Below are 24,975 nucleotides of genomic sequence, written 5' to 3' on the forward strand. Positions count from 1 at the left end.
TTTCACCAAGCTTCCCTCCTCCCGGCAACCCCATGACAATTTCAGTTGTTCCAGTGCTCCAGGAATCTGAGAGTGATTCGTTTCTTAAGGTTTCTGGAAAAGTGTTTTACCCAAGCCCTTTATGAACCTAGTTGGTGTTTTTTTCTTGAAAGCCTTCTCCCTCCGGGGGAGTAACTTCAGGCAGAGGTCTGGCCATGGGCTGGGGGGTATCACATGACCAGTGACCCACGCTCTCCAGCTGCCCAGGGCTGCCACGTGGGGAGTGTCTCCCTGCTTCCTTCCCTGCCCAGGTCCGAGGCCGTGGGTGATGCAGGCCAGGCCCAGGGAGCAGCCTGGCGTCTCCTGAGTGATGACCCCGAAGCCCGCTTCCATCTTCTCCTCAGAACCTGCTCTTTTTTGGCAGTGAGGCAGGGCCCAACCTCCTCTAGAGTAACTTAGTTTCTGCACAATTTTAACTGATCTCAGGGGTGTCCGTGAGGTGCAGAGGAGGAAGGGACAGAGATGCTGAGGGAGTAGGGCTGAGAAGTCACCCACACCCTCCAGCATGGCCTTTGAGCCAGGCCTTAGGGACCATGCCTGTCACTTGTGGGTGCCCTTTGTTACCATTTGTGTGTTTGAATAAAGTCTGAAATGCTGTGACCCCTTTTTTTTTTCTCTCTGGTCAATAAAGACATGAAACAGACTTCTGAATCTTGAAACCTTTGGTGTATGTTTTCCGATACTGCGAGCTCCTGGGTTCCTGCTGTCACTCACTATTGGTGATTGTCATGCTGTCCTCAGGGGATGAATTTCACTGCACCTTTTTCTAGCAGGGCTTCTTACAAAGCCCTGATTTCTCCTGCTGCTAAAACTGCCTGAGGGGGTGTTGGGCCTTCTTCCTCCTGGCTTTCATTTGACTGCATCTGAAAGGACCCAGAGAGCGCCCAGAAACAGAAGGTGGGGACAGATGGGCTTCCCACCAGAGAGCCGGAAAGAGACAGGGGGCGGGCATGAGGTGGTTTTCAAGGGAAGAAAGTCTTCCTGGAAGAGAATAAGGGACGGGGTGCCCATTTTCTCTGCAAGGAAGAGGAGGGGTAAGAAACGTGAGGTGAGAATCGAGTCACCAGCACGTCAAGTATTGATCCCTAAGGCATCAGGCGGGGTGTGGGATCCTCAAAAGGCGTTAGGTCGTCCCTCCTATGGGGCGCTTACAGTTGGGGAGGTGGTGTGTACACAGAAAGGTACTGAGCAAGGTGTGTGGCTGTAACAGCTCCGACGGGAGACCACAGCCGTCGTCGACAGGTGGTGGAGAAAGGAGAGGGCCCAGGGGACTCAGGTGTCACAGCTGTAGTGGTCGCAGGACACAGTTATCGCTCCCGGGACTGGGGAGCAAAGGGTAGAGGTTGGCATTAAACGGTCGAGGCTGGGAGGGGGGGCCCCGTAGAGGGATGCTGCCATCTCAGGGCTCAGTGAGGCTAGTGCTGGGAGCGCGGAAAACCGCAAAGGAACCGCACTGCTGGGACCAGCTGTTGCCGCCAGAGCAAAGCTGCGTCGCTGCGGTTTCTCTAGCAGGAAGGGCCACGTCTCCTTTTCCCCCTCCAGCCTTGCCGTCTCCCTCTCAGGATGCCTTCAGCAGCTTCCCGGCCCCAGCAGCACTGGCAGTCAGGGCAGGGTGGGTTGGGGCTGAGAGTTAACAGCAGCTCTGCCACCTTTGTGGCTGCCGCGCACCCATAAGCACGCTTCTGTGCACATTTGAACTTCGTAAGAACAGCTTTGTGCTTCTGTGTAACAAGACGCAACTACTTTTCTTTCCTTCTTTTTTTTTAAATTTTTCGGCTGCGCCGCGAGGCACGTGGGACCTTAGTTCCCCGACCAGGGCTCGAACCCGCGCCCCCCTGCAGCGGAAGCGGAGAGTCGTAACCACTGGACCGCCAGGGAAGTCCCAAGACGCAACTACTCTTTACACAAAGATGATCGTATCCTCCCCACAACACAAGACACTGCAAACAGTCATTGTTCCCAGGTCTGAGAGACAGTCACATCTATTTCTGGGCTGTGTTAATTACTCCTCAGATTGGCTGGGTGGGTTGTGATGGGCAGCTCAGGCCACATGGTCACTTGATTCCCCTGATTAGGTAGCTGGAGCTATTCCTCCACAGAAGAAGAGTTACCTGTAAAAGGAGTCATGGTTCTGTTCCAACACCCTGGAGTCTGCACGGTGAGTCTCCTGTTGGAGCTTGCTGGAGGTTCCATACGGCGCTGTTTACAACAGGTTATCTGAGTTGGACTGAATCCGGACTGAAAGCCGGACTGAAAGCCCAGGTGGCAGCCCAGAGCTAAATTTTTAATAAGAATCACGCCACACAGAAGGATTTTCATCAGTGAAGCTTTCCCCTGGAGTGAACTGTTACTCTATTTAGCCAGTTTAATTCCTTGGTCAGCTTTCTATACAATGCAATTCAATCGTTTTTCTATTTTCATTTTCACGTAAAAATATTTTCATTGAGATCATTGTTTTCCATGCGCTTTTGCCCTTGTGAGTTGTACCTTTTGCCCTCGTGGGCTTGCTTTTGTGACTCTTACCTCCTCTGTGTTTATTTTCCCCAAGTCAAATTTGGCAGCTCCAAATCTAACTCATATCTAAATTTGAGTATTTTTTAACTGGTCCGTTTTCTGTTAATTCTAACAAAACACAAAATGAGTAGAAGACCAATAGTTTGTATTTCTTAGCTTACTTGTAAGGAGATGTGAACAAGCTCCCTTGGATATTCTTGGATCACTTTATGTCTAAGTTTGGGCTATTGCTTCTACTCACATTTCATTCTGATAACCTTTGCATGCGCACCGTCTCACAGTTGGCAAATCAAAGAGCTAAACATCCTCAAAACATGCCTGCTTTGTGCAGTTATGATGGACAGTAAGCAGGTGTTTGGAGGGGGGAGGATTCGGAAGGCTCCACAGAGTTCTGAACTAGACCCTGAAGTTGGAGAAGGGTGTGGTTGGCAGGTGCAGAAAGGATGTGCTGCTCAGCTCTGTCACTTCTATCAGGGCTCGAGCAAACGTCCACTTATTTGCTGCCATGTGCTGCACAGCCACTGCGTGCCTGGAACAGTGAGAGAGAGGGGAATGCTGGAGGCAGGGAGGAAACAGCCAAGCAGCTGCTGTAGTGGCCAAGGGAGCTTCATCAGAACCTGGGCAAAGGGACTTCACTGGCGGTCCAGTGGCTAAGACTCCGCACTCCCAATGCAGGGGGTCCGGGTTCCACCCCTGGTCAGGGAACTAGATCCCATGTGCCTCAACTAAGACCTGGCACAGCCAGATAAATAAATAAATAGTAGAGGGCTTCCCTGGTGGCGTAGTGGTTAAGAAAACACCTGCCAATGCAGGGGACACGGGTTCGATTCCCTGGTCCGGGAAGATCCCACATGCCACGAAACAACTAAGCCCATGTGCCACAACTGCGGAGCCTGCACTCTAGAGCCCACGAGCCACAACTACTGAGCCCACGTGCCACAACTACTGAAGCCCACGGGCCTAGAGCCCATGCTCCGTAACAAGAGAAGCCACCACAGTGAGAAGCCTGTGCACCTCAACAAAGAGTAGCCACAACTAGAGAAAGCCCGTGTGCAGCAGCGAAGACACAATGCAGCCAAAAATAAATAAATAAGTTTTTAAAATAAATAAATAAATAGTGGGGGGGGAAAAAAAAGAACCTGGCAGAGGCAGGGCGATGGAAATGCTGAGCCAGAATCGAGCCCCTTTTTAAAGGCAGCCACGTATTCAAGAATCACTACAAGTCCTAAGCAGGATAAATAAAAACACACATAGAAATAACAAAATGGAGGAAAACAAAATATGGAGAAAATCTTAAAAGTCACCAGAAGGGGGGGGAAAGAGGTTACTTTCAAAGGAACAGCAATAAGACTGACAGTCATCTTCTCAACAGAAAAATATTAACCAGAAGACAGTGGAATTAAATCTCCAAAGTGCTGAAAAGAATAGAGCTGCCAACCTAGAATTCTGTCGTTAATGAAGATATCCTTTAAGAATGAAGATGTTATAAAAGCAACTTTGACAACCAGAACCTGAGAGTATTTGTCACTGGCAGACCTTGTACTAAAGGAAATACTAAAAGGTGTTCCTCAGGAAGAAGGAAATGACCCCAGAAGCTAGAGAAATAGGAAAAAATGGAGAGCAATTAAAATGGTAAGTACATGGATTGATATATATAGATATATAGATTATACACCATTTAAGCATTTAAGCATTCTTAGCACTTTAAGCATTATTTAAGACCACTTTAAGACCATTTAAGCATTATTAGCACTTTATAGTTTTAAAATATATAAAGAGAAAATACACAACCATAGTAAAAGTTGGGATGAGGTAAATGAAGTTGAAGAATTCTAAGGGTTTGCATTATTTAAGATTAACGCTTAATATTAGACTTTGATAAGCCATGGATGCATGTTATAATTTCTCATGTAACTACCCCCCAAATAATAGAAGTATAACTACCCAGATAATAGGAAGGAGGAAATTGAATAATAAAAAATCAATAATGGTAAAACAAGTCACTAGGAAAACATAATAATTATAAATGTGTGTGCATCTAATGTTCCAGCCTCAAAATTGATAGAACTAAAAGGAGAAATAGGCAAATCCATAATAATACTAGGAATTTTGTCACATCTTTTAGTATTAAAAGGACCAGAGGGCTTCCCTGGTGGCGCAGTGGTTGGGAGTCCGCCTGCCGATGCAGGGGACGTGGGTTCGTGCCCCGGTCCGGGAAGATCCCACATGCCGCAGAGCAGCTGGGCCCGTGAGCCATGGCAGCTGAGCCTGCGCGTCCGGAGCCCGTGCTCCGCAGCGGGAGAGACCACAACAGTGAGAGGCCCGCGTACAGCAAAAAAAAAAAAAAAAAAAAAAAAAGAGGACCAGAAAACCAATAGGGATACCGATGCTTTTAACAACATGATTGGCAAATGTCATAACTGAAATGTGTAGAACGCTACATCAAATAACTGCAGAACACATTCTGAATTTTTAAGTGCATGTGGAAGTTACCAACATTGACCATGTCGCTCTGAGCCATAAAGCAAGTCTTTAAAAAAGTCAAAGGATTTAAATCCAAGCATAACATCTGATTATAGTGGAATCAAGTTAGAAATCAATAATAAAAAACGATAATTAGAAAAGATCTGCTTTTTTGGAAGCTCAGCAACATGCTTCTAAATAACTCATGGGTCAGAGAAGACATCACAATGGAAATCAGAAAACATTTTGAACTGAATGATAATGATAATACTCTTTAGTATAAGGTGCAATAAGAGTCATACTTAAATGGGAAAACATATGTATTTACAAGGAAGAAATGCTAAAAATTGTTACATAAACAACCATCTCAGGAACTTAGAAAAGCAAATTCAACATAAAGAAAGTAAAAGGAAGGAATAACCCAAAGAAGTAAAAGCAATAATAAAGAGAAGAGCAGAAATCAATGACATAAAAAACAAACACACATACATACAATACAACCATCAAAACCCAGAGCTGATTCTTTTAGAAGGTTACTAAAATGCGTAAACTCCTAGAGAGTTTATCTCATCAAGAAAAAAGAAAATACAAAGGATATCTGGAATGTGAAAGGGAGCCACAACTACAGATCCTATAGTCTTTATAAGACACTCTTAGGGATATAGCCAAGGGAATTGAAAGCAGGGATTTAAACAGATATTTGTCTACCCATGTTCATAGCAGCATTACTCACAATAGCTAAAAGGTAGAAGCAACCCAAATGTCCATCAACAGAAGAATGGATAAACAAAATGTGTTTATATAATATAGACAGCAGGAACATTATTCAGCCATCAACAGGGATGAAATTCTGATACATGCTATGACATGGATGAACCCTGAAAACATTAAGTAAAATGAGCCAGACTCAAAAGGACAAATATAGTATGATTTCACTCATACAGAATATCTAGAATAGAGATAGAAAGAGAGTTAGCATAGAGATAGAAAGTAGATTAGAGGTTACCAGGAGCTGGAGGGAGGGGGGATGGGAAATTATTGCCCAGTGGTTACAAAGTTTCTGTCAAGGGTGATGAAGAAGTTTTGTGTATAGATAGTGGTGATGGTGGCACAGCATTGTGAGTGTACTCAGTACCACTGAACTGTACACCAACATGGTTAAAATGCCAATTTCATGTTATGTGAAAAATTATAAGTGGATAGGGAATTCCCTGGTGGTCCAGTGGTTAGGACTCTGCCTTTCACTACCGAGGGCCTGGGTTCAATCCCTGGTCTGGAACTAGGATCCCACAAGTCACACAGTGCTGCCAAAAAAGAAAAAAAAAAGTGGATATTATGAACAACTTTATACCCCCCAAATTTTTAAATTTAGAGGAAATGGACAAATTCCTAGGAAAACACCATTTACCAAAATTGACACAGGAATAAACAGACAACATAATTTCTGAAAGGAATTGAATATGTAATTAATAACCTTTCCACAAAAGATTTTCTGGGCCTAGGTGGGGTTTTTTGTTTTCGTTTTTTTTGTCTGAGCGGCATGTGGGATCTTAGTTCCCTGGCCAGGGATCAAACCCGCGTCCCCTGCAGTGGAAGCATGGAGTCTTAACCACTGGACCGCCAGGGAAGTCTCCAGTCCTAGGTGGTTTTACCAGTGAATTCTACCAAACATTTAAGTTAGAAGTAATATCCATCTTATTATTCCACATAAGTGATAACACTTCCCAACTTATTTTATGAAGCTATTCATACCTTAACACCAAAACTTGATAGGGACATTCCATAAAAGGAACATTACAGGCCAATCTCATTCGTGATCATAGTTGCAAAAATCCTAAGAAAATAGTAGCAAATTGAATCCAGCATCTATAAAAAGCCCAGCATGTTATGTCCAAGAAGTGTTCATTCCAGAATGCAAGGTTCGTTTAATAATTGAAAATCAATAAATATAAATTCACCACACCAGCAGAATAAGAGGCAAAGCTTATAATCATCTCAAATGATGCAGAAGAAGAATTAGATAAAAGTCAACAACGATTCCAGACAAAACCTCTTAGCAAACCAGGAGGGAAAGGGAGTCTACAGAATCTGATACAGGTATCTACAAAAAACTTAACAGCAAACATCATACTTAATGGAAAAATGCTGAAAATGTTTCCTCTGAGATAAGGAAATGAGAAAAGGATGCCTTCTGTTTACCATTCCTATCCAATAAGTGGGATCAAACTAACTTTTTGGAGGAAAAGAGTGAAATATTGTAAACTTTTCAGGGCATGTATCCTGTTGGGCTGGAAGGACTGGGAAACAGAAACGCTGACAAGAAGCTGTCACAGTGATAAGAGTCTTCCGCTTCATTCATCCCTTTTTTCCTTCTGAGGATCAGAACCGCAGTGGGAAGCGACAGTCTCTAGGATGACCAGTCAGATAGTGTTTGGCTCACTCAACTTCAGATCAAGGAGCCTTGAAGTATCTTCTACAACAACCCTGTCGATTCACAAGAGAACCATGGTCCTGAGAGATTAAACCAGTTGCCCAAGATCCCACTGCCACTTAGTTGCCATCTTCCCTCTCTGGTTGGTAATGCGAGTCCCCCAAGTCCACTGCAAGGGGCCCCAGGTGCAGCAGTGGCTCCGCCTCCTGGGATGAAGCCTCTGGAGCAAAGAATCTCTTGGGCGGGCAGAACGCATCAGCATTGCAGCGTGTCCGGTGGCACACCTTTTGCCCTGCTGACATCAGAAGCAGAATGCTGGGGCTGGTCACGGTTGAACTGTGACATCAGGGAGCAAAATTGCAGGCAGTCTCGAGGAGGGGGGCCAACTTGATGGGGAGACCGCAGAACAGCAGCCAAAGGGAAAGGTGAGAAGGTGGTCATCAAACCTCAAGAGATGTAAGGGGCTGGGGTGAGGGCACACTGGACTGACGGGGATCCTCCCCGCACTGGTGAAGTGCGGGCAAGGCCCCTACGCCTGAACGCCCCAGGGTTCTTTTTTCTCCCTCCATAGGGCAGCCAAGCCTCTGGCTCTTCTTGACATACAGAGAGTTTCACGTAAGTACTTGTGTTTTGACCTTTCTTCTGAAGGGCCAAGGAAGCGGCTCCTTTCCCTTGTCACGATGTGTCTTCTTCCTCCCATCCACCTTCTTGTCCAGGAATTAGAACAGCGACAAGGAGAACACAGGCCCCAATTTATGCCCCCATGTGGGCTGACCGATGGCACAGTCCCTGTACCCCGTGGGCAGACAGCTGCTTCCGAGAGAAGAACCGGTGTGTCTCTCAAAGGGCCCCTCAACTCCTGCCTTGGCTTCAACACAGCTTTGCTCTATCTTCCCAGGGCCAGTCCAGGACCAAGTCCCAGCCCTGCAGCCCCCTGCCCAGCCCTCAAGACCTCCCCAAGGCCAGTTCCTGATGAATGACGACAACAGTCTCCCCACATTGGAGTCTGCCCCATTTGCCTGGAGGTGTTCCGCAACCCGGTCACTACCGCCTGCGGGCACAACTTCTGCAGGACCTGCCTCCAGGGTTTCTGGGACCACCAGGCACCTGTGGGAGAGACGCTCTATTGACCCCAGTGCCGAGAGAGCTTCCGCTCCAGGCCTCGCCTCTGCAAGAACGTCGTCCTGGAGGAGATGGTGACCTGTTTCACCCAGGCTAAGGGCCAGGCCTTGGGGTCCTCACAGAACCTGGTTGGGGGCCCAGAGACATGCCCTGCGACTTCTGTGCCCCAGAGGAGCTCAAGTCAGTCAAGTCGTGCCTGCGGTGCATGGCCTCCCTGTGCGAGAAGCACCTGCGCAGCCACTTCGAGGACCAGGTGTTCCAGGGCCACCAGCTGCTGGAGCCCGTGTGGGACCTCAAGAGCCGGCTGTGCCGGAAGCACCGCAAGCTACAGAGGCTGTACTGCCGCACGGAAGGCTGCTGCGTGTGCGGGGCCTGCCTGCTGAAGGAGCAGAAGAACCACGACACCATCCCCCTGGAGGAGGAGTGTGCCGGCAAGGAGGTGAGGCCGGAGCTGGGGGGCTGGGGGGAGGGGGAGGGGAGGAGCCAGGGCACTCGGGAGTCCTCCGCGGAAAGGGAAGGTCTCTCAGAAGCTCTGGGCACCCCTTTCCTCGGAGGAAGGTTACGCAGCCATTACAGCGATGGTCACGATGGGGCTTCCCTGGTGGTCCAGTGGTTGACACTCCACACTTCCACTGCAGGGGGCACAGGTTCCATCCCTGGTCTGCGAACGAGGCTCCCACATGCGGTGCTGCGTGGCCAAAAAAAAAGATGGTCACGAGGGTCCTGCCAGGACATGAAAAGTGATGGCAAGTTGAATGAATAAGGATCCAAAGTTATTTGTGATGAATCCTATTTAAATTTTTTTTGCACAGAAAAAGGAAAGGCTGAAAGAGAACATATCAAAATACAAACATTCAGTTGGGTGGATCCCTTCCTTTTTTCTTATTGATTGATTGATTGATTGATTGATTTTTTGGCTGCGCTGCATCTTCATTGCTGCGTGCGGGCTTTCTCTAGTTGTGTCGAGCATCTTCGTAGTGGTGCATGGGCTTCTCATTGCAGTAGCTTCTCTTGTGTGGAGCACAGGCTCTAGGGCACACAGGCTTCAGTAGTTGTGGCTCGCAGGCTCAGTAGTTGTGGCGCACGGGCTTAGTTGCTCCGCGGCAGGTGGGAACCTTCCCAGACCAGGGCTCGAACCCATGTCCCCTGCGTTGGCAGGTGGATTCTTAACAACTGTGCCACCAGGGAAGCCCCCTTTTTTCTATTTTAAAATTTTGTTTACTGTATTTGTATTGCTTTTATAATGGAATACTTATATTTTAGACATTCTATCATGTATATTCTAGAACTGTGCTATTCCAATGTAGCCACCTGTTGATGGTCCCTGGCAAGAATGGAGCTTGTGCCGGAATGTAAGCCAACTCATCACACTCTTCAGTTCAGCTGATGCTTTTTTCATAGCAAGACTTTCTCGACAAAGGAAGCAGCGCGTTGACTTACAGTCTGGCAGGAGCTTCTTCTTTTGTTGTGGGTCAGCAACAGTTCATAGACAGGCCCTTGGAATACACTGTCCTATAGTAGATTGTAAAACATGACAATGCCCACCTCTGGAACAGGTGAGACTAAAGGCTTATGTGGAACTTGGAAACATAATGCTGCCTGGGCCTGGCAGCGCTGCCCAGGGAGCCAAGTGCTCCATATCTGATGGGCCCCTCCTCGCCCCACTGCCTCTCAGGCTTCTCAAGTCACTGAACCCTCCACAGCAGCTTCTTGTGATCTGAAACCCAATGGTCATCACTGTCAGAGACAAAGAACCTGATACCTAAGAACGAGGAGAGAGTCTCTCAGGGAGTGAGAGAACAGGAGCAGAGGGGTGGCCCTCAGGGACTTCCCTGGTGGTCCAGTGGTTAAGACTCCGCAATTCCATTGCAGGGGGCACGGGTTCGATCCCTGATTGGGGAACTAAGATTTCGCATGCCGTGCCACTTGGCCAAAGAAAAAAAAAAGAGGGGTGGCCCTGGGCCATCTACCCTTCAGCTCTGTCCATCCTCATTCTCATTCAAACCTCTTAAGAATGTAAGAGGTGAGGACTGCCCTGGTGGCACAGTGGTTAAGAAGAATCCACCTGCCAATGCAGGCGACATGGGATCGATCCCTCGTCCGGGATGATCCCACATGCCGCGGAGCAGCTAAGCCCGCGAGCCACAACTACTGAAGCCTGTGCGCCTAGAGCCCGTGCTCCGCAACAAGGGAAGCCACCGCAATGAGACGCCCATGCACCGCCATGAAGAGTAGCTCCCGCTCAACGCAACTAGAGAAAGCCTGCACGCAGCAACGAAGACCCAGCACAGCCAAAAAATAACTAACTAAATAAAATTGATTCTTTAAAAAAAAAAAAGAATGTAAGAGGTCCGTCTCTTCTGGGCTTGACGTGGGGCTGCTTACAGAAGCGCTTCTGCTGGGGCACCTCTCTGAATCAGTGGCTCTCTCCTCTTGCACCCCACCCTCTCACCCCAGGTCAAGGTTCAGAAGGTCCAGGCCAACGTGAAGAGCCAGATGCCGGTCGTCACCTCTGACAGCCAAAAGCACCAGGGCCAGGTAGCATTTCTCTCGGTAAGGTTGGTCCACCCCCAGCCCCAGCCCAGCCTGAGGGGACCTCTCAGGGCTTGGAGGGAATGGGGTGAGGCCAGGAGGACAGAGACGGGATGCCTAAGCAGAAGACAATGGCGGTACCGGCTTGGGGCTCAGAGATGCCTCTCTATACGCCCTTCCACCCCCCAGAAATTGATCCAGACAGCTCGGGATGAGGTGAACGCCTGCTTTTCGGAGATCATCCAGGAGGTCAAACAGATGCAGATGAAGGTCTTGGATTTCATGGAGAAAGAGGAGGCGGCCACCCTGGGGAAGCTGGGCGGCTCCATCCAGCAGAGCCACAACCATCTCCTGAAGCTGGAGGGGGACAGCATCTGGCTCCACACCCTGCTCGCCAACCAGAGCCACCAGCAATTTCTGCAGGCAAGGCCCCACCCTACCCCCATCTCTGCCCCACGCCCATCACAACCTCCACTAGGCCACAGTGGCTGTGCCTTTGACATCCCTAACCTAAGATGTCCAGAAAACCGGGACGAGGGGAGAAAGAGGTCCAGGTTTGAACATGGGCAGCTTTTCCACCTGCCCCATGGTTCTGGGGACCGCTAAGCCCCTGGCATAAGCAGGAGTTCCTGGAATCTGCTTGGGGCCTGGCTAACAAGTGGTATTGCCAGCCCCGCCCGGCACGCAGGAGTTCCCCAGGCTGAAGCACTTCCCGGCCTGCATGGAACCCCTGATGAGCACCAAGTGTAAGGAGAAGCAGAGCTTCCTCCAGCTGCCAGAGACCTTGGCAGAGCTCTGGACCCGGCTGGTGGACGTGGGTCTCAGCTTCATCAACCAGCTCTTCCTGAAGGGTTGGTTAGTGCCTGGTTGCCTGGGCCTCCTGGAGACTCACCTGCATTCTGGGCGTGGGCCGGCCGTACAGGGCAGCGGTTGGGATTCCAGGCACTTGTAGAGGACCCTGCCTGTCTGTGTGCACCCTCCCCAGGTAACTCAACCTCCTAGAAGCCCACGCCTCTCTCTGGAAAGATGCTGGGCTGTGAAAGTGTCCTCAGCAAAGCCCCTCCATCTTCCCCAGGCGTCAAGATGAGCTCCTGTGAGGCGCTGCCCCCAGTGGACAGGGAGACACTTCTCAAGATGAACTCCTGTGAGGCGCTGCCCCCACTGTGGACAGGGAGACACTTCTCAAGTGTGAGTCCGCAGTACTGGTCTCCAGCCCCAGGGGTGGGAAGGAAAGGAACAGGGCCCTTGGGTGCCTTGACTTACCGAGCCCCACCTCCATTCAGGCCGGGGCTCCAGAGAGGTGCCGGCTCTCTCCTGCCCTGGCCTCGCACTCTGGGCTGGAGGCCTCAGAAGCACTCGGCCCGTGACTCCAAGGCCCTGACAGGAAGGGGAGAGGGCCGTCCTGTCCCACCCCCAGGGGTGGGCAAGGCCTCACCTACTACCCAGAGGCCAGCTCTGCAGCCCCCCGTGGCCCTGATATGGCACAACCTCTGCCCTCAGCTGGGTGCCTGCCGACCTCCCCTGGACTTTAGCCAAGCCAGCTTGGACGACCCAGCCCATTTCTTCCTCAGCCAATTTCCCTTTTCATTTAATGTCCCTGCAGCCCCTTTCCCAGGCTGGGCTAGGGGCCAAGTGATTCTCTAAGAAATCACCGGTGATTTCTCTGAGATCTCCAGGGTTAAGGTTGCATTGCCTTTGATGAACGCTTCTGAGCGACCTGCTCCAGGAGCTCTTGACCCTCCCTCAGTCCCACTCAATCTTGTGCCCTGAACAAACAAAAAAGGAGCTTATGTTAGGGTTTTGGGAGCGGGGGGGGGGGCAGATAGGAGGACTCTTGGTTCTCAACTTCTCTAGGAAGGCAGACCTTTGGACAGCAACCAGCTCATCATTCCTCCGGACTATGTCAGCACCCCCAGGGGGCCACAGTTGGAGACTTAAAGAGGTGGGTATAGAGGGGCCACTTCTGGGAGCTGGGGGTGGAAGCATTTGGTGACTTCTGTGCAAAACCCATGCGGCTTCGGCCCCTCCCCGCTCCGGGCCTCCAGCGCTCTGTGCCCGGGGCCAATGACCCTGGCCTCCTTTCCCATCCCCCTTGCCCCAGGTTAGTGCAACCTGAACTTCGACCCTACCATGGCCAGTGAGGAGCTGTTCCTGTTCTAGGAGACCCACTCGGTGCTAAACCTGGGCATCCTCCTGGAGCCCTTCACCGCAGGCAGCCCCTTCCCGGGCGGCTTCAAGCAGTGGCCGCAGGTGCTGTGCTCGCGCGGCCTGGCAGAGGGCTGCCACTAGTGGGAGGCCGAGGTGTCCAACTCGTGGGCGTGCCTGGGCGTCACCTACCGCCGCATCCCCCACGCCCAGCGGCCGCCCCGCGCCGCAACATCATCTACCTGCTGGGCCGCAACCCCTACTTGTGGTGCCTGGAGTGGGACTCGCTCAAGTTCTCCGTGTGGCACACAACACGCAGACGGTGCTGCACGGCGGCTACCACCGCACGCTCGGCGTGGCGCTCGAATGCGGCGCCGGCTGCCTCTCCTATGGCGTGGCGGGTGGCGTGAGCCTCATCTACCGCTTCCTGGCCTCCTTCCTGGAGCGCTCTACCCCGCGGTCATGGTCAGCAGCGGCGCCTCGGTCACCCTCAAGCAGCTCCCGGGGGCGTAGGCGGCGGCCAATAAAGCTGGACTCAAGCGCTGGCTGGCCCGCTGGGAGGGGCACGCTGGGGAGGGTGGCCGGCCCGCAGGGACCCCTGGCCCGTGGTTGAGGGGTGGGCGGGGAACCCGCCTCCCGACCCGCTGCCTGGACTTGACCTGCGGCGTCTGCCCAGTGGTCCCAGGAGGTCCTGGGAATCCCAGAAAACAGGCCGACCCCTCTGGCCTCACCGTCACGGGAGAAGAGCTCTGAACCAGAATGGAGAGCCCCCGGTACTGGGGACAGCCCTGTGGCCTCCAGGGTGGCGGGGAGGTTGCTGGCCAGGATGCATGGCGTCCCCCGCCCTTGAGTTCCCAAACCCCATCAGAGGTTCTCCGGGTTGGTCCTGGCCACTCAGCACCAGGGCTTTGTTGCCCGAGAATGGGCGGGGCTCTGACCAGGTGGCTTCTCTCCGGCTCCTCCCCCGCAGCTGGCCAGACTGAGGGTTGGCACCTGACCCACCAGGGTAGAGGTGTTCTGTCTGTTACTGGCTTAATTGGAGGCTGGGAAGTTAAGCCAAGGAATCCATGACTATCCCAGACCCCACCCCATCCCCACCCCCGGAAAAAAGGCTGAGGGACTAGGTCCAGGCAGGGCTGGGGCCCCTGACCCTGCTGCCCAGCAGACCTTCTCACACAGCAGGTGTCTTACAGCATGGAGAGGGTGTGGAACTGAGGCTGTCCGGGTGGGAAAACCTTAACCCCCCTGCACCCTCCCCAGTGTTCCTGAAAGCTCTTTTCCCCACCCCCATCCCTAAGCAGAGGGCACTCAGCTGCCGTGGGTAGCACTGCCCGAAAGCAAAGGGGCTTCGTCCACATCCAGGCCTCTGCCATCTGACCTGCCCCGCAGGGTGTGTAGAAGTCAGCAGGAGAGGCTGGGCCTGAGCTGGGCCCCTGCCCTGCGACCCTGGCAGGAGTGTGACTGGGGACCCGGCCCCTCTGGGGAAGCAGCCTGGGCATTTCCAGCCTCAACCAGTCACTTGTTCCTGTGGCTCCTCATGTGAGGGCCTCGGTAAGGTTAATGATTGGCTCTCAAGAGGAAATGATACAAGTCACGGGGGAGAAAATCCCTGGGGCCACATCACCCAGAACCAGGGTGTGCCTGAGTTCCATCCCCGCCTGGCCTGTTCTCGAAGTTAGTGACCCGCCTGAATTCCATCCCGGCCTGGCCTGTTCTGGGAGAAGTTAGTGACCCTAGTTTCTCACTGGGGGGGCCGTCATCGTGGAGCCTGGCAGGGCGGCCGCGCGGCAGGCGTTGGGTGCGCTCTGACGGCCTCGCAGGGTGGGGCGCCCTTTGGCTGCCTTGAGCCTGGGCTGCGGCTCATGTTGACCTTCCTCCCTGGAGGCTCCGCTCAGCACCAGTCCAATCACTTTCATCCTCACAGGCTGCTACTGGTGTGGGTGGGTAGGAATGAAATCTAAACTTTTTCCCGTTCAACAGAAAGCTTGCACGCCAAAATGCTCAAATCTTGCCTCCCCACCCCCAAAACCTATTCCTCCTGGGCGAGAGGCTGCACGCTTCCTAATCTATGGGCTGAGGTCAAGAAATGCTGAGGGGACTTCCCTGGTGGCACAGTGGACAAGACTGCTTGCTCCCCATGCAGGGGGCCTGGGTTCGATCCCTGGTCAGGGAACTAGATCCCATATGCAAGCTGCAACTAAGATCTCGCATGCCACAACTAAGGAGCCGGCAAGCTGCAACTAAGGAGTCCGCCTGCCACAACTTTAGACCTGGTGCAGCCAAATAAATATTAAAAAAAAAAAAGAAAGAAACGCTAAGGAGGTAACTGTGTAGCTGCGTGGATCTGAGTCCTTCCCCATCAGGGAGCTGACGAGGGGGGCTACCCTCGCCAGTTCCTCCTGGTTCTGAGGGACACTTCACGTGGTGCGTGATGCTGGGACGGTGTTGCCCTCAGGCACACATTGGTGTGAAATCCGTATCAGAAGCGTGCCATTTGCTTTCTTAAACAGTTCCTGATTTGAAGTTCCTAGGCCCCGAGGGATCCACAGTGGTAGTTCTGGGGGTCGTCAGATACTTGCCAATATTTCAAAAAGCCAAATGGCAAGTAGGCCTGCATGTCAGTGAGGCTGGCCAGCAAACCAGAATGTCTGGGTTCCTGGCTCAGCATTTGCCTCCTGGGGGAAAATATCAAAGCGGGAGCTTTGGGGCGCAGGATCAGCCAGTGCTGATGGTCCACACTGGTGAATCCTGGCCTTGCCCTTTCCCCCAGTGTGGAGCGAGCAGGGAGGGGATTGTCCCTGGAATGCCACCCACACACTTCTCATGCCTTCCTGCTCCTGCCTTAGCACTCAACTAATACGTTTTTCAGGGACTTCCCTGGTGGCGCAGTGGTTAAGAACCCACCTGCCAGTGCAGGGGGCGCGAGTTCGATTCCCTAGTCCGGGAAGATCCCACATGCCGCGGAGCAACTAAGCCCGTGCACCACAACTACTGAGCCTGCGCTCTAGAGCCCGCGAACCACAACTACTAAGCCCGCGTGCTGCAACTACTGAGGCCCACGCGCCTAGAGCCCGAGCTCGGCAAAAAGAGAAGCCACCGCAATGAGAAGCCCGCACACTGCAACGAACAGCAGCCTCCGCTCGCCGCAACTAGAGGAAGCCCGCGTGCAGCAATGAGTACCCAACGCAGCCAAAAAAAAATTTTTTTTTAATGTGAATCCAGACAGGCTGTAAACTAATCCCTCCCCAAGGATTATTTCACTTAAAAAATTCCCATGTTATTCCTTACAAGAAGACTGTGTTCCTGTATTACTTGGATAATTTTAAAATTAACCTTTTTGCATATTCTATAAAAGTAATTTTGCTTTTCTTAAAGAATAATCTGTGTATTTTTTTAATATTTATATTTGGCCATGTCGGATCTTAGTTGTGGCCCACAGAATCTTTCGTTGCTTCTCTCTAGTTGTGGCATGCAAGCTTAGTTGCCCCACCACACGTGGGATTTTAGTTCCCCAACCATGGATCGAACCTCCGTCCCCTGCATTAGAAGGCAGATTCTTAACCACTGGACCACCAAGGGAACTCCAAAAGTAACTTTGCTTTTATTTAGCAAACACATAGTGCCTGCTACGTGCCAGGCCCTGTGCATGGCAAATGAAATGTTCATGCCAAATATGAACTCATTTAATCCTAACAACCCTATAAATAGGTATTAATTCTCCCCATTGTATGCAGGAGGAAACTGAGGATGAGAGGCTAAGTGGCTTGTCCAAGGTCTTGAAGCTACATAAATTGGAGAGCCGGGATTTGAACCCATACAGTCTGCTTTTTCGATCACTATGCTATACCCCCTCTTCTATGACATTCATTATAGGAAATGTACACAATATAGAAACACAAAAGAAAATAAAATATTCCTATCATGATCCTACTGAGGCAGGAGATAGGTGGGCCCCAAACTAGACATTTATAACTGGCCTCCTGTTCACACTTCTTGGGGTGAGAAGAAGATGGGCTCCAGGCCAGACATTCATTACCAACCCCCTGTTTACATTTCCTGAGGCAAGAGACATACGGGCTCCAGGACTACGTATGTATTTACCAGACTCCTGTCTATATTTCAAGATCTGCACTTCGATATAAGAAACAACAGGAATAGGGTAGGTAACTGGACATTGGACGCTTTTATGGCAGGGACAGAGAGGGGTTAAACCCTGTTAAAAGATCACGAGGTCATATATTTCCCATCTTTGGGGCAAGGGACACATTGCACATGTGCAGAAAGGCTCCTTGGGGGTCAAAGAGGAGGGAGCTCCACTCCATAATATATGATACTAAGGCCATCCCATAGGCCTCTGGGCTGTAATCCATCTTGGAAAAAGAGTTGCACACGCATGTTGGGGAGGGTCCTAGGGCAGGGCAGGTGTGGTGGCTGGGATTCCTGGTTTTCATCCAGGCTACCCAGGTTCAATTCCTGGGCAGGGAATTAAGATCTCGCTTCATGCCACCATTCACTGCTGCCTCTCCGAGATCACTACTGCCTTCCCCCAGAGATAACCGCTCCTGGAGAATTTCCTTGCAGTCTTTTTTTTTGGCCACGCTGCACGGCTTGTGGGATCTGAGTTCCCAGACCAGGGATCAAACCTGTGCACCCGGCAGTGCAAGTCCTAACCACTGGACCACCAGGAAATTCCACCTTGCAGTCTTCTTTTCTTATACAGATGTAGAAGTTGAAGATGGAGATAGCTAAAAGATAGTTACAACTCGTATCGTGCCTTTTCCAAAGTTACTTTCAAAATACAAAAATGGCTTGTTCACTCACTGGCTGCATAATATTACATCCTACACATCTGTCCTATATCTTTGTTTTGTCTTTAACACCTTCCCTGATTCCCTCTAGAGGTGGGTGGCAAGTGGCAACCCAGCCAAAGCCACAGATGTTGCTTCCTGGATGTCACCGCAAGTTTGACTCAGGAGGAGAAGGGTTAAAGTACGGAGCTGAAGGAGGCTGGCAGCATCAATGGTTTCCATCGTCTCACCATGCCATCCCACAGGTGAGGACAGAGGGGGAAGCAGGATCAGATGGCAGGACCCTTGGGAGGGAACCTTAACCCTTCCCTCCCCCAAGAGAGGGTGTGCTCAGGCTGGAGGTGGAAGGGAGAGGATGTTTGTGGGAGCCTCTGGCAGAGGCCCTGCCTGCCATGCAGTGGGTACCTGATGCTGTCGGGAGCATCTCACCCAAGAGGGCTTATGCTCAACTCCTCCCTCTTCCAGCGAGGAAGGCACCTGGTTGTAACCTGGACCAGGTCCCACCAGCTCAGGAGAGGTGGACCCTCTCCAGCCTTCCCTGCTAGCCCAGTCCCACCCCACCCCACCCCCGCTCCTTGCCAAACATCAGTCTTCACTCGTTTTCATGGGCTTCATCACCAGCCCCCACTCCATTCTACTCTTCAAAGCGCTTGCCTCCTGGCCTTTGCACCTGCCATCGCCCCTGCTGGGAGCCCTCTTCCACCCTCATCCCCTTCCTTACTCCTCCTCATTATTTATTACTTTCTCCTCCCTAGTCCTTAAGTCTCAGCTAAGACATGCCGTGTCACAGAAAGCCGCTCTTGAACCCTCCTCTCCCTAAGCCAGGTGGGCTTCCCCCTCTCCTGCCATCACCCTCTGCATGCATCCCTCCTCACACCCACCTTGTTTCATGTGGGAATTCTCCATCAGAGCAGCGCCTGGCCGGGTATTTCATCTCTGTCTCCATTGCTTAACCCCTGGAGGGTCGGAGGCCACTCAGATCCTCTCCTGGGTCAGGCCAGGCTGGGTGCAAGTGGCCCAGGCATGGCTGCTCACCTGCTTCTCCCTTTGCCATCCGTTTGCTTCCTCCTGAAGCCAATTCCACGCACCTACTGCATCCAGATAGTTGCAAAGGACCTGCCTATTCCTCCCGGGTTTCCATCTCGATCTCCCCTCTAGCCTGAAGGTTCTTCTTTATATGTGTGTGTGTATATATATATATATATATAAAAATTAATTATTTTTGGCTGTGTTGGGTCTGCATTGCTGCGCACGGGCTTTCTCTAGATGCGGCGAGCGGGGGCCACTCTTTGTTGTGGTGCGTGGGCTTCTCATTGCGGTGGCTTCTCTTGTGCGGGCTTCAGCAGTTGTGGCACGCCGGCTCAGTAGTTGTGGCGCACGGGCTTAGTTGCTCCGCGACATGGCATGTGGGATCTTCCCAGACCAGGGCTTGAACCCATGTGCCCTGCATTGGCAGTCGGATTCTTAACCACTGTGCCACCAGGGAAGTCCCACTTGAAGGTTCTTTGAGGCTGAGGACCCTCCAGCAGGTGTGTGAGGGGAGAGACACAGACCTCTCCAGCCTCTGTTTCCTGACCTATAGAAAGGGATGGATTGGGACTTCCCTGGCGGTCCAGTGGTTAAGGCTTCGTGCTTAGTTTCTGGTCAGTGAACTAAGATCCCACATGCTGTGCAGTAAGGCCAAATGAATAAATAAATAAAATAACAGATTTTTTTTTTTTTTGCAGTACGCGGGCGTCTCACTGTTGTGGCCTCTCCCGCTGCGGAGCGCAGGCTCCGGACGCGCAGGCTCAGCGGCCACGGCTCACGGGCCCAGCCGCTCCGCGGCACGTGGGATCCTCCCGGACCGGGGCGCGAACCCGCGTCCCCTGCATCGGCAGGCGGACTCTCATCCACTGCGCCACCAGGCAAGCCCGAATAACAGATTTTTTAAAAAAGCATGGATCGAGATATCACCCATATTTGCTGAGGATTATACGACTCCCAGGGCTTCTCAAACCAGGTGGTTGGGGAATGGGGGCATTTCAGGTAGAGACAGGACTAGGGTGAAGCAAGTGAGACCCTCACCAAGGGCATAACATTTAAGAGCAGGTGCCAAAAGACTCAGAAATCAGAGGAAATGATACTTTAAGGTAATATATGACAAAATCAAAATTAATGCAAACATCCATGATAGACAGAATATCACAACTGGAAATAAAGGCCCGCCTTTTGGGAATCCCCTGGTTGTCTAGTGGCGAGGACTCCGCCCTTTCACTGCCAGGGGCGCGGTTCAGTCCCTGGTCAGGGAACTAAGACCCCACGAGCCGCACGGTGTGGCCAAAAAGAAGAAGACGAAAAAGACCCATCTTTTGTGACCTGACCCATTACTTGTACTACCTGCTCCATACCCGTCGCACTAAGCCCAGCCCTGACCCCAACACAGTTTTACTCATGAAACCAAGTGACCGCTCCATTGGCCATACTTTATTGGTCTGATTTTCTAAAAATGTGACCTTTAAATTATTGTTAGGTTATCATTTGTCTTGATCACTGAGTTTTGCTGGTGTCCCAGTACATTTTGAGCTCCAGGCAAGTGCTTCACGCATCTCACCCCAGACGGGGTGTCACATGTCTGGAATTTCGTAGCTGGACCAGGGCGAGGTGTCAGGGATGCCAACTGTCCTGCAAGCTCAGAACAGTCATTCTGCCAACGCCTATAATGCCCCGTTGTTGGTAACGTGTATGTACACCGATGCTTCAAATGATTAAGTTAAATAACGTTTGCTTAGCTGCTCAGCCTTGCCAATATCACAATCAAAGTGTCAGAAGCCCAAGCGCACCCATTAAAAGGCTTTTGGCTCCCTGCCAAGTGTTTCTGAAAGCTGAATCTTCTTCATTTACAGCTACAGATGCTTCCTGCCTGGAGAGTATGAGCCTTGGTGCCTTTTGTGTTTTACATGCAATTGGAGATGACACCAATGGTTAGGTTTCTGCCCGGTTTGTTCCAATGCTCCACAGATGTGTCTTGTGTGGCTCCTGTGCGCTAGGCACAGGGCTCCTGGGAGGAGAGGGGCGGAGGGGGTGGTGGGAAGCAAGATAGACCCTGTCTCTGCCCTGGCGCAGCTTGGGGGTAGAGGGGACAGACCCTAAGTTCAGTCATGGTGGTGAGTGTATCTAGCCACACACTAAGATTAAGGCTCCTCAGGGGAAGAGATGACCAAGGAGCCATCCCACACCAGGTGTCCCTAAAGAAAAGAAGTTGACCTGAGATGGGGAGGGTGTGCCAGGTGGAAGCCGGGTGGTGGCTGGTGGAGGGTGGAGACCGGTTTTATTGCCACATCATTACTGAGCTTGCACCATGACAGTCCTCAGCAAACATGATGTGCTGGTTAAGCATCTGGACTCCAAAACCAGACGTGCCGGGTTCAAATCCTGGCTCTGCCACTTACAGCTGTGTGACCCTGAACAAGTTACTTAACCTCTCTGTGCCTTAGATCCATAATCTGAAAAAAAAAAGCAAAATAACAATAGTACCCACCTCTGTATTTTAGGAAGCAAAGAGAATCCCAGCATGACTGGAGCTTGGGGAGAGAGGCTGAGAATGGCTGAAAATGAATCTGAGGAGGTGGGTGGAGCCAGATGGCGCAGGGTCTTGTAAACAGCCTCTTTGGTCTTTAGGGTTTATCCAGGATCAGTGGGAAGAAACTGCGGGGTTTCAGCAGGAGATAGCTGAGCGGATCTGGACAGAGCGCCGGCCTGGAGGAGGGAGGGGAGCATCAGTTAGAGCAGGAAGAGTGGTCAGGAAGCTGCTGCAGCCGCTCAAGGAGAGATAAAGACAGCCCGCTCCGGGCTGGGCAGGGTGGACAGAGATGCTGAAGGTATGAAGGGCCAGGAGGCAGCATTTGACTAAGTGTGTGTGTTGGCGGGGGTGGGGGGTGAGGGGTTGGAGGGGGCGGACCAAGGGGAGGGAAAGGGCCCCAGCGGCCCCAGTCTTCTATGTGGAAGGCAGAACTGTTCTCAAGGACGGGGGAATCCCAGAGACAGAAGGTTTACAGGCAGCATGTTGAGTTCACTTTGTAAAATGATGCAATATTTGATATATACAGAATAATTGATGTCAAATATACATAAGCAGTGGAGTGAAATAATAAACACCCAACTTGAAAAGAAAAGAAAAAAACAGTAGTACCCACCTCAGAGAGGATTTAGTGAGTCAATCTACATACCCTGCTGTTTTTACTCATTCAGCAGATATTCAATGAGCTGAGTGAGGGGTGGTAGAAAAAGAGGGAAGAATATTCTTCCCATAGGTCAACCAGTGGGGACAAAAGTGATGAGCTGAGACAGACTCAGTCCCTGCCCTCACGGAGCCTATTATGATCTAGTGATGGCAAGAGAGAGATTCATCACAGAATTGTTTAAATCCGGAGTCGGTACACTATGGCCCATCGCCTGCTTCTGTACAGCTTGTAAGCTAATAAAGGTTGTTACACTTTTTTAATGGGGAAAAAATCAAAAGAAGAATTAGATTTGGTGACACCTGAAAATTAAATTGCATTCAGGGAATTCCCTGGCGGTCCAGTGGTTAGGACTCTGCGCTTTCACTGCCGGGGCCCGGGTTTGATCCCTGGTTGGGGAACTAAGATCCTGCAAGCCATGCAGCACGGCCAAATTAAAAAAAAAAAAAAAAAGGATAGATAGGTGACATTCAAATTTCAGTGTCCATAAATAAAGCTTTATTGGAACGCAGCCATGCTCATTTGTTTTCATATTGTCTGTGGCTGCGTTTGCCCATGATGGCAAAGTTGAGTAGTTTCGACAGAGACTGTCTGGCTTGCAAAGCCTAAAATATTTACCTCTTGGCCTTGAAAAAGTGTGTAACTCCTGATTTAAATCAATATAAACACACCGTGGTGGACAGTGCCAAGCGGAGCAGTAGACCTGTGAGGGAAAGGAATAACCAGTAGCACCAGCCCCAGCAGGGAAACCAGGGAGGGCATCCCGAAGGAAGTGACGCTTGAGCTTCTGTCTGAGGTGACAGGGGTTAGCCAGGCACAGAGGGTCAGGATGGGGCTCCAAGCAGGGGGGAGCAGCAGAGGCAAAGACCCCTCAGCTGGGGGAACATGACAAGCAGAGAAAGCTCAGGTGGCTGGAGGGCATCAAGTGAGGGAGAGCTACTTGGGGCTGGAAGGGTGGGCAAGGGCCAGGCTCTGAGGGCCCTGTGGCTACACCAGGGGCAGTGGAGGCCAGCGTTGATGGCAGGTTCTAGCTGATGTCGGGCTTTAGGGTTGTTGAGGCACACACGTGAAGGTGCCAGTTTGGATATATGGTCTGGACATAGAACATGTGGAGTGATCAGTATAAAGGTGGTGGTTGGAGCTACAGAAGGGGAGAGAGAAGAGGAGAGGATGAAGGTCAGAGCCTGTGGGACTCGGCCATTTAAAGGTCCAGAGCAAACAGCACGAGCGGCCAGAAACATGGGAGGAAACCCAGGAGAGAATGATGTTCTGCAAGCCAAGGAGAGAGCAAATTTCCAGGAGGGAGGGATCAATGTGGGCCGATGCTTCAGGCAGATCAAGACTAAACATGCTCATTGGATGTGTAACATGGGAATGACCAGAGGGGCAGAAGTTTTCCTTAGAGGGCGGAGGGGGAGGGGAGGTGTGGACCCAGTGAGAGGAGATGCTGTTCCCACCAAGTCAGGATGTGGAGGGGCAGGGGTGGGAACCCGAGGGGGATATGAGGGGAGGGAGGGTAGATTTTTGTTCTTCTTTCATTGTAGGAGAGACTCAAGCTTGTTTAAATGCCATGTGAACTCTTAGTTGCGGCATGCATGTGGGATCTAATTCCCTGACCAGGGATCGAACCCGGGCCCCCTGCATTGCGAGCACGGAGTCTTAACCACTGTGCCACCAGGGAAGTCCCCCCAGTTTGTTTTTACATGGACAGTTTTGAGGGTATCAGGGCAGCCCAGGTGGGGAGAACCATGCGTGGCCTGGGCACCAGGGCCAGGCTGAGTGGGAGTGAGTGGAAGTGTGCTGGAGGTGAAGTGAGGACTCGGGAGGGGATGGTGTAAGAGCAGAAATTCACAGGGGGAAGGGATGGGTGAGGAGACGAACCCCAAGGGTGAGCTTCCAGGCACATGGGCTGGGAGTATTGGGAAACGAGTGTGCAGAGCGGAGGCCTGCCAGGGTGTTGGCAGAGTGATCTGTGAACTCAGAGCCGGAAGGCCTTCCAATGCAACCCTGAAAAGGGTTGGGCGGGGGGGGGGGCTTTTGCAAGATGGATCTGGTATTTCAGGCAGGGAGGCTGAGGAGAGAGATCTGTCAAGGCTGAGTGTGGGCCTGAAGTGACCCCAGCTTCAGGAAGAGAGAAGACAGCTGAGCAAAATCGCAAAGGGAAGAGTCTGTAGAGATCAGCTGGATATGAAGATGAAGGCCAAGGGGTGGGAGGGAGGCCCTGGATGGGATCGAGTCAGAGAACAGAGGAGGGGCCTGGTCTAAGGGGAAGATGGTGTGAGCAGTATGGGGACAGGCTCAGTTCCGGTGACAGTGAGAAAATCTCAAGGAGAAGGGCTTGGAGCTCCAGAGAGGAGGGTGGCACGGAGGAGAGAGTCTGGGTAAGACAGGCAAAAGGAGAAAGAGGGAGAAGGAAGAGGGGACTCAGAGGGAGGGGTGGCCCAAAGCACCGGGGGTCTCGGAGCAAGGGCTGTGCCCAGGTGATGCTTCTAGCAGTGCCTGCCTGCCTGATGACCGCTGCCCCTTCCCACACACCCGAAATCAGGGCGAGGGTCAGCACAGGAATGATCCCAAATCAGGAGGCAGGAGGTCACCCTGTGGTTTCTCTTGTCCTGCTCCCCAGGCTGGCCCCAGCATTGGGCGATCTGCTGCCCCTCGATGGGAGCCATCAGGGCATCTCTGCTCCCCCAGGAGGTGGGGG

General features: G+C 51.7%; 1 pseudogene across 1 annotated transcript; it reads left to right on the forward strand.

Annotated features, from left to right (window-relative positions):
* The first annotated feature begins 8,224 nt into the window (after window positions 1-8,224).
* On the forward strand, window positions 8,225-13,759 carry LOC309975583 (E3 ubiquitin/ISG15 ligase TRIM25-like; annotated as a pseudogene). Its single transcript has 7 exons — window positions 8,225-8,278; window positions 8,437-9,008; window positions 11,027-11,122; window positions 11,291-11,524; window positions 11,790-12,017; window positions 12,104-12,250; window positions 13,208-13,759. The product of its transcript is annotated as an E3 ubiquitin/ISG15 ligase TRIM25-like (transcript).
* Window positions 13,760-24,975: the final 11,216 nt, after the last annotated feature.

This window comes from Leucopleurus acutus, assembly GCF_964270905.1.
Source record: "Leucopleurus acutus genome assembly, chromosome: 19".
In the NCBI taxonomy this organism is placed as follows: domain Eukaryota; kingdom Metazoa; phylum Chordata; class Mammalia; order Artiodactyla; family Delphinidae; genus Leucopleurus; species Leucopleurus acutus.